Consider the following 12,126-nt stretch of genomic DNA (forward strand, 5'->3'; position numbering starts at 1 on the left):
GTTCATAAAGTGGATAATGAAGAATTGGTTACAATTCAATCATTGGAAGTTAAAGAAAAGCAGAAAGGGAAGATGAGGAAAAGGAAATAGATTTAAAAAGTTTAGCTATATTTTGATGTATCAATCAAAACACACAACTTATACATCATTTGCTACATTTTTGGGGGGAAAACTTATTTTAAAACATTTCTCATATTTGTGTTTAAAATTTTGAAAATGAAGAAAAAAGATTTTCATGCTAGAGATAATGATTTAATTTAGGTGCTATACTAAGAATATAATGAAGAATATAAAGTGTAAGAATGGAATTTTATTAATTATCCCACCCACTTAAAGTAATTATCTTTTTTAGTTAAGAACATTTCTGGATTGAATAAATCTGTCAATCAGAACTGATTTTGAACCGGACCTGTACATCTCTTGAATTAATCAGAAACCATTTCATAAGAGACTAGGTTAAATTCTAAAGAATTTTGTATACCAGAGTGGAGCTACCTCAGAACCAGATTGAAATTGAGAGTGTCTGGAAGCAGACTGGAAGCAGGTGAGGGGTCAAATAGAGCTGAACCAGTTGGTAGCCCAGGGCAACCAGTGAAAAGAGGATTAGAAGAGAGGACTGAGTTGGGACAAAGGAAAAAAGACTGCCATTGCCTCTACAAGTATCTTAGAGCCAAAGAGACCGTTAGCTCCACCTGTATACTCACATATTCCAGGTCTGAAGGAAATCTTGAGAAAAGTTCTGTTCTTTCCCTAACTTCTTCTGTTGCCTGCCTATTTACTGACACTATATATAATTTTCTGTTATCCCAAAGTCTACAGGAAGCTTAATTTTGCCTCAAACACAAAGTGGCTAAGCATTGAGTAAAGATAGATAATGAAAATATAGGCATAGAAAATTTGGCAGAGAATTAAATCTCTCCGTAATATTAGGAATTTTCCTAATTGGGGGCTCAGAGCAATTGTGATTGAACTCAACTTTTCATCTAAAATAAATTTCCAAAAACGGAGGGAGGGGAACTATGTGGAAATTAGGAAATATTACATAGTTTCTATGTTTAAAATGAGCTAATTATATTGTAACAGAATATTTCAAAGGAAAAAAGGAAAAGTCCATGTCTTTAAGGAGCTTACATTCTACTTTCTATGTGGGTGTGTGTGAGAACATAGCATCTAAACATATAAGTTAATATGAACTATATGAACAAGCAAGACTATACCCTCAAAGATTTTTTTTCCTGCTGTTATGATTATCCTTGAATTATTTATTTTTCCATTATATTTTGCATGCAACTGATACTCTTACAAATCAAATTAAAAACAAATTAATATTTTGATTGTATTTGAATAATTTCCTTAAGATTTTTTCTTTAAGATTTAGCTTTTTTCTATTACTCCTTTGCTCACACTATGTCTTTTACATTCTTTTTCTTTTTCTGTTCTCCTGGCTTTTAAATTTTTATCCATACTTTAAAGTCTGACTTAAATACTACCTCTTCTATGAAGACTTCCCTAATCCCAATAATTAGTAATGACTGTTTCCCACCTTTGACCTAATAATTACATTTAACATTTGGAAAAGCATTGGGGTTTACAAAACACTTAACATACTTAGCTCATGATGCATTACTTGAAAGGGCATAATGGTTGGGATACTACATTTAGAGACAGAAGTCCTAGATTCAGATATTAACTTGGACATTGAATAGCTGTGTGACCTTGGGCAAGTCACTTAACTTCAATATGCCTCAGTTTCCTCATCTCTAAAATGAAAGAGATATTTTTGAAGGCCTCCAAGTTCCTTTCTAGATTTAATTCTATAATTTCATCTACAACAACCCTGTGAGAGATAGGACCTCTTTGGGTGTTAAATACATTTTTACAGTTGAGGAAACTGAACATAGCTAGTAAGTGTTGGAGATGGGTTTCAAATCCACATCTAACTCTTTGATTTTAGTCTTCTTATTATACCATTCTTCCTAATATGGTACTTTGCTTAAACCTCTCAACTGTTTATCATAATTGCCTATGTATTGTTTTATTATTTGCCTATGTATTGTTTTATTTGCATTTTTATCAAATATTCCTAGAAGATTGTAAACTTAAGGCAGGAACCTTGTATTATCTCAGTCACTAGGCTAAGGGCTAGGAATACAAATTTTAAGTAGAAAGGAAGGCATCCCTTGCCCTGAAGGAGTTTCCATTCAAATGGGGAAGACTACACATAAAAGGAAGTTGAAAATGGGGGAAGAAAGCAGGAGAAACAAAAGGAGGCTGAGGTGGGGGTGGGGGTAGAGGAAGTCCTTTGGAGTGGACCCGTAGAGCAAGATGTGGCTAGCTTGGGCACCCTTCTTAAATGGAGGATGTTCGAGGTGCTATCCAGTCAGAGGGCTAAACTTGGTATCTTCCCTAGCACAATGCTACTACACAGTAGATTTGTGAGAAATACTTGAATGTTTTAGTAGTACTTAACTCAGAGAAACACATATTTTAACAGAAACATCTTTGAACAAATATTTTTGGGGATCCTTTCATACTTTATTGCCTTGAGAATGCCTTTAAGAGGTATTCTTTAGGGTACAGTATCCCTTGTTCTCTAAGCAGGATTACATTCAAGCCATTGCAAAGAGATAACCTTTTTCTTAGAATTTCTCTGGTTATTTTTTAAAATAAACATCTAATTTGTAGGTGTGCATATGTACATGTCTATATTTCTATTCAAAAATGGCATGGGTTTCATCTTCAGTGGTGTATCACAATTTTACAGTAGTGTGATGATCTCAAGGGAAGAAAGATGAGCTCATTGAAAACCTTGGACCACCTCTAGAAGAATAGCTCAATGGCTATGGCTTTGCAGTTGGTAGCATCATCTTTATATTGTATGTGACTATATATATATATATATATATATATATATATATATATATATATACACACACACACACACACACACATATATACACAAATATACATTATATATGTATATACAAATTGTATGAAAGTATATTGGATTATTTGAAATTCTGTTTTTATGATTTTTTGACTGGTATCAGTTTTTTGTTTTTCTTTTGGAAGAACAGCATATGTCTCTGACTTTGAATCTTTGACAATAATTCTGACCATCTCTTTTAGTTCATCTGAATATTCTCTCTGCTTTGTGTCTAGAATGTCCTTTGATCTTAAAATTTTTTTATATCTCAGATATATAGTTCAGTATATATATATATGCATACATATACACATATATTATATGTATATATATATATATATGTATGTATATATGTATTAATGGAGAGGTAGTGTGGTATAGTGGATAGAGGACTGTTAGCTCCAGGAAGACCTAGGTTCAAGTTGTGACATATACTGATGAACTTGGACAACTCACCTAACCTCTTAGTGCTCTAGACTTCTAAGTTGTACAGAAGGCGCTGACCAGCATTGGCAAAGGAAATTTTCTCATTCCATTTCTTGTTCCCTATACAATGAAATTACAAGTCTAATCCCTAAACCTATATACACATTATGTACATTCAATATTACCTATTTGGGTACCTATGTTATTTTACAATTTTTGAGGTCTCCAAGTCTTCACCTTGACTAGCCCCAATGTCTAACAAAGTTGGAGTTCCATATTTGTTGAATGGATGGATGGTTGGATGGATGGGTGGATGGATGATTGGTTGGATGGATGGATGGATGGACGGATAATCAAGATTGGTTAGCTACCACTACCACTCCTCATAAGACAACAAAATATTGCTTGGATTGGTCTTCTAAGAAAAGCAAGAATCCTTTTTCTTACTGGCATAATGGAACTTTGGAAAATTATAAACTTTTGAAATTAAGCCCCTCACCACAAAGTATTGACTTAAAAATACATCAACATTTTTCATGTAAGAGTCTGAAATGGATTTCCCTTAGAATATGAATTAAGAAGTTAGTGCTTGAGACCCCTAATCACTTTACTACCAACATATGTCATCTGAAAAATATTTTTCAGAGTTCTGTCATCAAAAATTGCATTCTCCAATGGTAAGACAGGGTTCTGTTCACAGGTTGTTTCCTATTGGCTCTCAGTTATGGGTGGAGCTACTAATTTCTTCAGCTTGTCCTGTGGCTCCACCCCCATTCCATGCAAATGAGGCAATGTTCTGGTGGTAACATGTGATTGATCACATGGTTGATGACATCATCTCCCCACCCCCCTGCTCATGATGTCATCACCAACTCCCTTAAACTCTCACGAGAGTTTATACAAATGCTACTTTAAGTGACTGACAAGTGAAGCTAAGTGTAGTAGGAAGAGTAGGGGGTATTATTATTATTTTTTCTTGAGAATTGGGTAGGAAACAGGTGGTTTCTTCTCACTCTCACTTTTGGACCTCTCATTCAGCTTTAGTTCAGGGGCCCAAGGTGATCTGTATGGAAGAACCAAGGTGTCCCAATACAATCTTTCTTCCTATTGGCTAACTCAACTGGCATGCAAATGAGGCCCTACGTCATTTCCTGAGGTAAATCGAGCGCCATTTTCTCTTTCAGGCTGTGGAGGGAGGAGGGGACACAGTATTGCTGTTAGGGATGGGTTTGTGGTGAGGCGCCAAGGGGGTCCCTGCCTGCACAGGGGAGGCGTGGGGCGTTGACGCCAAGGGTCCCGCCCGCGCTGGCGTTCCTGCACAGCCCCCCGGCATTAGGTCGGGTGGAAGGAGGGCAGCCCATCTGCGGGAGGGGAGGGGAGAGGAGGGGAGGACAGGGAGAAGAGGAGGGGAGGCGGCTGGATGGTATTGTGAGGGGCGGAGGAGGAGGCGGCGGCTACGGCGGCGGGAGGAGGAGGAAAAGAGCTCCCTCTTCAGCGCTGAGCGGTAGGTACAGTGTGGTCGCCAGCAGCATCCCGCAGTAGCGCCCGCTGACCAGGCTGAACTGAGAGGAAAGAAAAGCCGCGCTCCGCACGCTCAGTCAGATGCGCCGCCCGCTCGCGCGCGCGCCACTGTGGGATCGAGGCCCGCCCGCGCGCCGCCTTCCCGACCTCCCCGACGGAGGGGGCGGGGAGACGGACCGGGCGGGCGCATCCCAGCCTGGGGAGGGACCGGGGACCGTCCGACGGGCGGTGGTGGGCGCGAGCTGCCTGCCCCACGGCGGGACCTCCTCGGCCCGTAAATTGCCTTCTAGTCAGGGGGAAGTTGATGTTCGCTGCATTTTCCCGCGGCCTCTCCCACTTCGCTTCACTTGTGTCTCTGGCTGGAGGCGTCCGCATTGTGACCTGACGACCAGGGAATCCGGGGGACGTTCTCGAGAGTGGCCGCCGGACAGCGTACAGCTTTGGGGCCCCGGAGCCCAAGAACGTTCTGCTCGCCTTGATGCTCTTAACCCCCGTGTCCCGCTCGGGGGAAGTCACGTGGGCCAGGGAGGCGTTGTAACAGGGGAAAGGGGAGAGGGAAAAAATGATGCCCAGGGTCACCTGGGTTTTGCTTCGAGAGGGTTGCAGTTGGCAAACCTCATTCCACGGTCATCTTGGTTTCACTGCCCTCGAGGCGCTGGAGTTGCGGACGCGGCCAGCAAGAACCCAGATAATAACAATTCTCCTTGGAGCCATGGGCGCTAGCAAGGTGTAGAGAATTTGGTCCTGGCTCTCCAAACGATCTCTGAGAAGACTCAGATGATTCGAGGTTCTAAAGACTCCTTTCCTGCTTTTTACTAATTAAATTTGCTTGCTTTTTATTTTTTTTTCTTCCCCCAAAGAGAAAAGTTAACTGAAACTTGGGAGGACGATTTATTATGAAATTCTAGGTTCACTTTGTTTTCTGAGGTGAATGCTGAAGCGTACTTGTTATGTAAATATTAAGTGACTTTTAAAATCTCACTTCCCACTTCTACTGGGGCTGCACTGAATTAAAATGCTTTACTTTGTTTACATATCTTTGTTACTGTATTTTAAAGCATGCTTCGAAACCTTAAGAAAACCCAAATTTTCAGATACAACAAGCCCAAGAAATATAATTTCATTAGCATGAAATTAGTAATCTGAAGTATCCAAATATTAAACATGTTTTAGTGGAGACACTTTTGGTTTGGAATGCATTTGAATGTAAAAGTCAGTTATTTGAATTTAATATCACTTGTTATTGGTGCTTTTTACTTCATAAGCGAATGTTAATTTTTTTTAACTTTGCCGCTACTGTTGGTATTCTAGGAAAAATAGAATGAAAGCTTTCTTGAAAGGAAAAAATAATGCAGTATATAGGTAGTTCTGAATTAAGAAAATAATGCTACTTCTCAATGCCTTATTTGCAGAAGTCAAGTTCTGTGATTTAATATACTTCGAGTAAGCATTTTCAGAAGATATTTGAAATATTTCCTTTGTTAGTAGTTCTTCTAGAATGTTATATATAAAAAAAATTGACAAAGGCCTTTCCCAGTTATTTGGAATTTTCACTATAAATGTGTGAAACTGACTTTAATTTGAAGGCAGTTCACTCTTAAAATCTTTAAAGTGCGTCGATGGAACTGAGATGGTTTTTAGCACTGTTCTCACACTTAAGACTTTTTCTGCTTGGACAGTTTTGCACTTTAATTTTACAAGGTACTTTCCTTGTACCCTATGTAGTGCAAATTATTTTTTTCCTATGTAAAATTCAAGTTCTGATAGGTTAATGACCTGACAGCTGGGAGTTCATAAGATTTTTTGTGTTTTTGAGTGAGTTCATAAGCTGAATAGGGAGCTTTCTTTTTAAGAAAATCCCCTTATATTACAGATGAAGAAACTTGCCAAAGTCACACACAATAAACAGCTGAGATTCAGTTTTGTTTACCTTGCGGGGACTGGACTGGGTTTCCTTGGAGGGCCTTATTGTAAGGCAAATTCTTAGTCTCGTGTTGAACTAGATGGCTTCTCAGGTTACTTTGCAGTTCTTCAATTTCATGGGTATTCAAAATTCTTGATACTTATAATTATGTGAATCATTTAGATTGGTTTATGAATGGATTTTCTTCTAAAGTGGATTTTGAAGGCCTCATACATGCTAGAAAGTTTTAGAGTAGAGTTAAAGCTCAGCTTGTAAATACTTGTGAGGAAAAGGTGTTTGATTTTTGCTGGTTATTGTTAGTGTTTTTACCTGAAATTACAGGTTTGGTTGTCATTTACATGAGAACTAATGATAAATTTATATAGCGTGGTTACCAGATTGATGATTTGTTCTTGTCAACTCATTGCGGAAATACTGGTTTTAATTTTGACTGAATACCTATAATATTAGGGAACCGTCCAGAGAATATTGAATCATTTGAATGTACAGTGAATATATTTGAGTGCTTATAGGTGACATTGTGTAGAAAACCTCTGTCTTAATACTATCTTGTGTGATTAGTACATGAGAACAATAAAAGTTGATGGTTAGGGATTCCTTGATGTTGTGAACTTTTACTAGACTGGGATAACAATCCTAATTTGACTTCTGCTATAATTTCCCCTCTCATTTTTCTAAAAACAGATTAGGATGCTGAGGTCTAGAAATACTTAGTACTAATACTTAGGCTTAACCAAGAACTAGTAAATAACAGTGAGGATTGAATGAGTCTTCTGACTCCCCAGCCCAGTACTTATTTTTCCATTTCAGCACAGCATTTATTTAATAATTCACCACTTTAATCATTGAAATCATTATGATCCTATTTTTTAAAAAATGTGTCCTATTCTTTCACATTGGGAGATGGTGGAGACTAGAATTAGATCTTAAGCATCCCTTAGAGTCTGCTAAGAATGGGTCTCTTTCTCTCTTAGTTTCCATTCATCTCCTGACCGATTTATATCATGATTGTAATTTATTCAATCAATTATCATGGCAGTTTGTAGATGATATACACTAGATCAGCAATTCTTAATGTTTTTTGTGTCACGGATCATCACTTTGGCAGTTTAGTGAAGCCTTTCTCAGACAAATGTTTCTAAAGTGCATAAAAATAAAATAGAGGGTTACAAACCAATTATGTAGTTATTATAAAAGTCAGTTTGTGTAACCCAGGTTAAGAATCTTTGAAATTGGTGAAGGGAGGGTAGGGTAAATTGTTAATTTGCTGGGATGGCATATACTGAAAATTGCTTCAAAAACGTACTTTCTTTGTTGATGGGTAGAGGAAATATTTTCATTCAGTACATAAGTGATTTGCTAGGCCTTTATTGGTTTAACTGTTGGGTTTTTTTTTAATCTTGTTCCTATTTGGTTTTATATTTTTAAATGTCAATATTTGTGTGTTAGGTTCAGAACCCAGATACTGTATGAATTATCTGTCAGATGAACCAAAAGTAGTAGTGCAGCGCACACACGTGCATTCACACAATCTGCCTATATATAAAAAGTACCTGTGATTATTTCATAGGTTTAAGGAATGCCCAGGGAAGAAACTATCAATGCAGATCAGCAACTGCCTTATAAATTATAGTCTTAGAGTTTACTAAGGCAATGACCATGGGCAAAATATGACAGTTGACAGAAGAGAAGAAACAAAAATTTGGAGCATGTTTGGGACTGTTAGTAGGCAACCTTGTTCATTTCCATATCCTGACTCAAAGGACCATATTATAGGACTGTCTATTAATGTTTATGGACCCAAGTCATCAAGTAAAGATTACATTATGTTCTTTATACATGCTTTTTAAGAAAGATTTATGAAATATATTTTTGAAAGATTTGATCACTAGATTGGCTAAAGTGATGTTTTGATGCTTTAAAAAAGATAAGTATTAGTATGTAGAAAATTTAATTATTCTATATAGAATAGCTCTTTTTCTGATAAGATAAATGAGGTGTTACTGTATGTCTTAAACTCAGGAAGCAAAGGTAGGGAAGAACATCAGATGTCCTACGTCAAATGGGAAGAACATCAGCTGTCTATCAGATCCAGCTCCCAAGAAAAGAACTTCAGGTGTGAGAACATAATGATATAAACATTCTAGTAACAAATTTGCCAGGTCATATTAATGAGTGCTTGAAGAGAATCTGAGTTGATAGTGAACATATAAAGGATATTGGCTTTTTCAGCACCAGCAAAACTGCATTTCTTCCCCATTTTAACCCCCGTCTGCAGCCACAGAATGCACAGCAATTTAAGATGGAATATATGAACATAAGATATGGTTGGAAACTCATGGTTAGTGCCTCATGAAAGCTAATTTCCTGACTTTTTAGTCATACTTTCTATAGCTGTAAAATATTTTTATTTATAATCTTGATCAAAGCACTTTACCTTTATCGAATGTGTAAAATGAAAAGTTTGGAGTATATATTTTTAAAATGAGATAATATTTCTAAAATGCTTTGCAAATGCTAGATATCGCCTCCTTTCCAGTTATAAACTTTTTTGTATTTTTTTTTTTTTTGCAAAAGGACCTGTATGTACTTTTGATTTTCCTGGTGTCATTTATATCCATTGTTCTTAGTTTCCCAGGGGTTTGAAAATAAAAGTAATTGATATTTAAAGACTATTAATTATTCTCTAAGTTCATGGGAAATGCTTATTAAAATTAAGTAAAACCTTTGAGCAAACTACTTAAAAGTTATTCTTAAATAGCCCTTAAAACATATAGTTTTCTATCTGTTTATTTTTAAAGATTCTTTGCAGTTTTTATATAGCCAGATAAGCATCTTTTGGTATTTGTGTGACCCTGCACAAGTCACTTAACCTATGTCTGTCTCAGTTTCCTCATCTGTAAAATGCACCTACCTCTCAGGGTTAGTATGAGGATCGAATACATAATATGTATAAAACTCTTTGCAAAATAGATGTAAAACTTTGCAAACCTTAAAACACTATATGAATATAACTATTAAGAAAACCCTCTAAGGACTAGAAAGCTTCTATTTGTAAAAGTTTAAACCATATTATATTAGTATGTTCCACATATAAACCTATGTCATCTAAAATTTGTTCACAGATCTGTTCTATTTGGTGGAATAGATGTTTCCTGAAAAGTTGAATTTACACTAATGAATTTGTATATAGTTTTAACCTTAAATTTATATATAGTCTTTAGAGAATTTTCAAGTATATTACCTCTTTTGGGCTTACTACAAACTGGTGAGGGAGGTAGGTAGGACAGTTGTTCTGATTTGTCTGATGAGGAAACTAAAGAACAAAAAATTATTTGCTGAAGGCCATCCAGCTAAGTGGTAAAACAGCCTAAAAGTCAAGGTCTTTTCACTACCATATCTTTATGCTTTCAATTAATTTCAGTCAGTCAGCAAGCATTTATTAAGTGCTTACTGTGTTCCAGGTGCTGGAGATATAGAGAGAAAATGATAGCTCTTGCTATCAAGGAGTTTCTGTTCTTCTGTGGAGACGATATATATACACATATAAATATGTACAAAATATATCCTAAGTAATTTGGTGTGGACTGTGGAACATACTAGCAGTTTCGGGAATCAAGAAAACTTCATGTAGGATGTTATATTTGATCGGAGCTTTAAGGAAAAGATCAGATGAGAAGATATTTCTAAAGTGTTTAGCATATAGTGCCTGGCACATAATAGGCACCATATAAATGCTTATTCCATACTTCCCTCTTCCCTGAGAGGTAGATACCTGATTATGTAGTGTATTCTAGGCATGGGAGACAGACTGAAGGCATAGAGACTAGAGATGAAGAACAACAAGAAGGACATTATGGATGGAGTATAGACAACATGAAGCAAAGAGTAACAAGATAAGCCAAAAGGGTAGATTGAAACCAGATTGTGAATGCCATATATTCCAAACAGAGGAGTCTATTTGATCTTAGAGGTGATTGAGAGCCACTGGAGTTTATTGAGCATAACAGTAATATGGTCAGACCTATCCTTTAGAAATATTTTGAGGGGCAGCTAGGTGGCGCAATGGATAGAGCACCAGCCCTGAAGGCAGGAGGACCTGAGTTCGAATTTGCCTCAGACCAAACACTTGACGCTTACTAGCTGTGTGACCCTGGGCAGGTCACTTAACCCCAATTACCTAAAGGAAAAAAAAGAAAGAAAGAAATATCATTTTGACACCTGAGTGGAAACTATTGTATTACAGAGTGTGTTGGGGGGAGAGTAACGTAAGGTGTGAGGAGACTGGAAAGGGATGAGGAGGCGGGCCAGTCATGAATTACTTCAGTGACAAAGAGGATTTTATGCTTGATCCTGGAGGTGATGGGTAGCCCCTGGAGATTATTGAGTAGAGGGAGGGGTAACATGATCAGATCTGTGTAAGGAGATCACTTTGACAGCTGAGGATGGAGGATTGACTGGAGTGGGGAAGAGACTTATGGCAGGGACACCAACCAGCAGGCTATTGCATAGTCCAGGTTGAAATGATGAGGGCCTGCACCAGAGTGGTGACAGTGTCAGAAGAGAGGAGGTTTATGTGAGAAATATTACAAATATAAAATCAACAGACCTTGGCAGATGAGAGATGATGAGAGCCAAAACTAGATTGGTAATGGTGTGAGTGGAGGGGAGACAGGTAATGTTTTGTAGGTAGAGTAAATGTGGCTAGGCAATAGATTGGATGAAGGGAACAGTAAACAATTGAAGATGCCTTGGAGATTGGGAACATGGGTAAATAGAAAGATGGAGGTGCCTTTGACAGAAATAATAAAGATAATACTCTGTTTTGGACATGTTGAGTATAAGATGTCTGTGGGACATCCTGATTTAACAAGTCTAGTACACAATTGGTGTTTTTATATGTGTCTAGGTATATAGATATATGCATATATATACATACATACATACACATACATATGTGACTTCATTATATATATGTGTGTATATATGTATGTAGATGTATGTTAACGAGGTCACTGAGAGTGTAGAGAGGGGAGAATTGTGCTGAGGAGAGGAGTTTTGGCAAAGATCTACAGAAGCTCAATATGAATGATGATTAGAGACTGAGAAGGCAGCGGTGAGAACCAAGGTAGAGCAATACCTAGAGAGGATAGTCTCCAGGAGGCTCAAAAGGGTGATCATCAATATTGTGCTGCAGAGAGGTTAAGAAAGATGAAATTTGTTCTTAGTGATCATTTCATTGGTAACTTTAGGTGTAGCTTTTTCAGTTGAGTAAAATAAGAAGCCAAGTTAACAGGAGTTAAGAAGCTAAAGTTAGTAAGAGGAAAGG

At 37.4% G+C, this 12,126-nt stretch overlaps 1 protein-coding gene across 2 annotated transcripts in view; it reads left to right on the forward strand.

Moving 5' to 3' along the window:
- The first annotated feature begins 4,286 nt into the window (after positions 1-4,286).
- Positions 4,287-12,126, forward strand: part of ADNP2 (ADNP homeobox 2) — a 56,336-nt gene continuing 48,496 nt past the window's right edge. The window contains exon 1 of one of the 2 annotated variants that reach the window (XM_020986878.2): positions 4,287-4,508. The gene's annotated coding sequence lies outside the window, so the exon portion shown is untranslated. Of the gene's footprint in view, positions 4,509-4,774; positions 4,857-12,126 lie in introns of those variants that run through there. The other variant, XM_020986876.2, reaches the window with a different exon arrangement.

The sequence above is a fragment of the Phascolarctos cinereus genome, unplaced genomic scaffold (genome assembly GCF_003287225.1).
Source record: "Phascolarctos cinereus isolate Bilbo 61053 unplaced genomic scaffold, phaCin_HiC Scaffold_4;HRSCAF=312, whole genome shotgun sequence".
NCBI lineage: Eukaryota > Metazoa > Chordata > Mammalia > Diprotodontia > Phascolarctidae > Phascolarctos > Phascolarctos cinereus.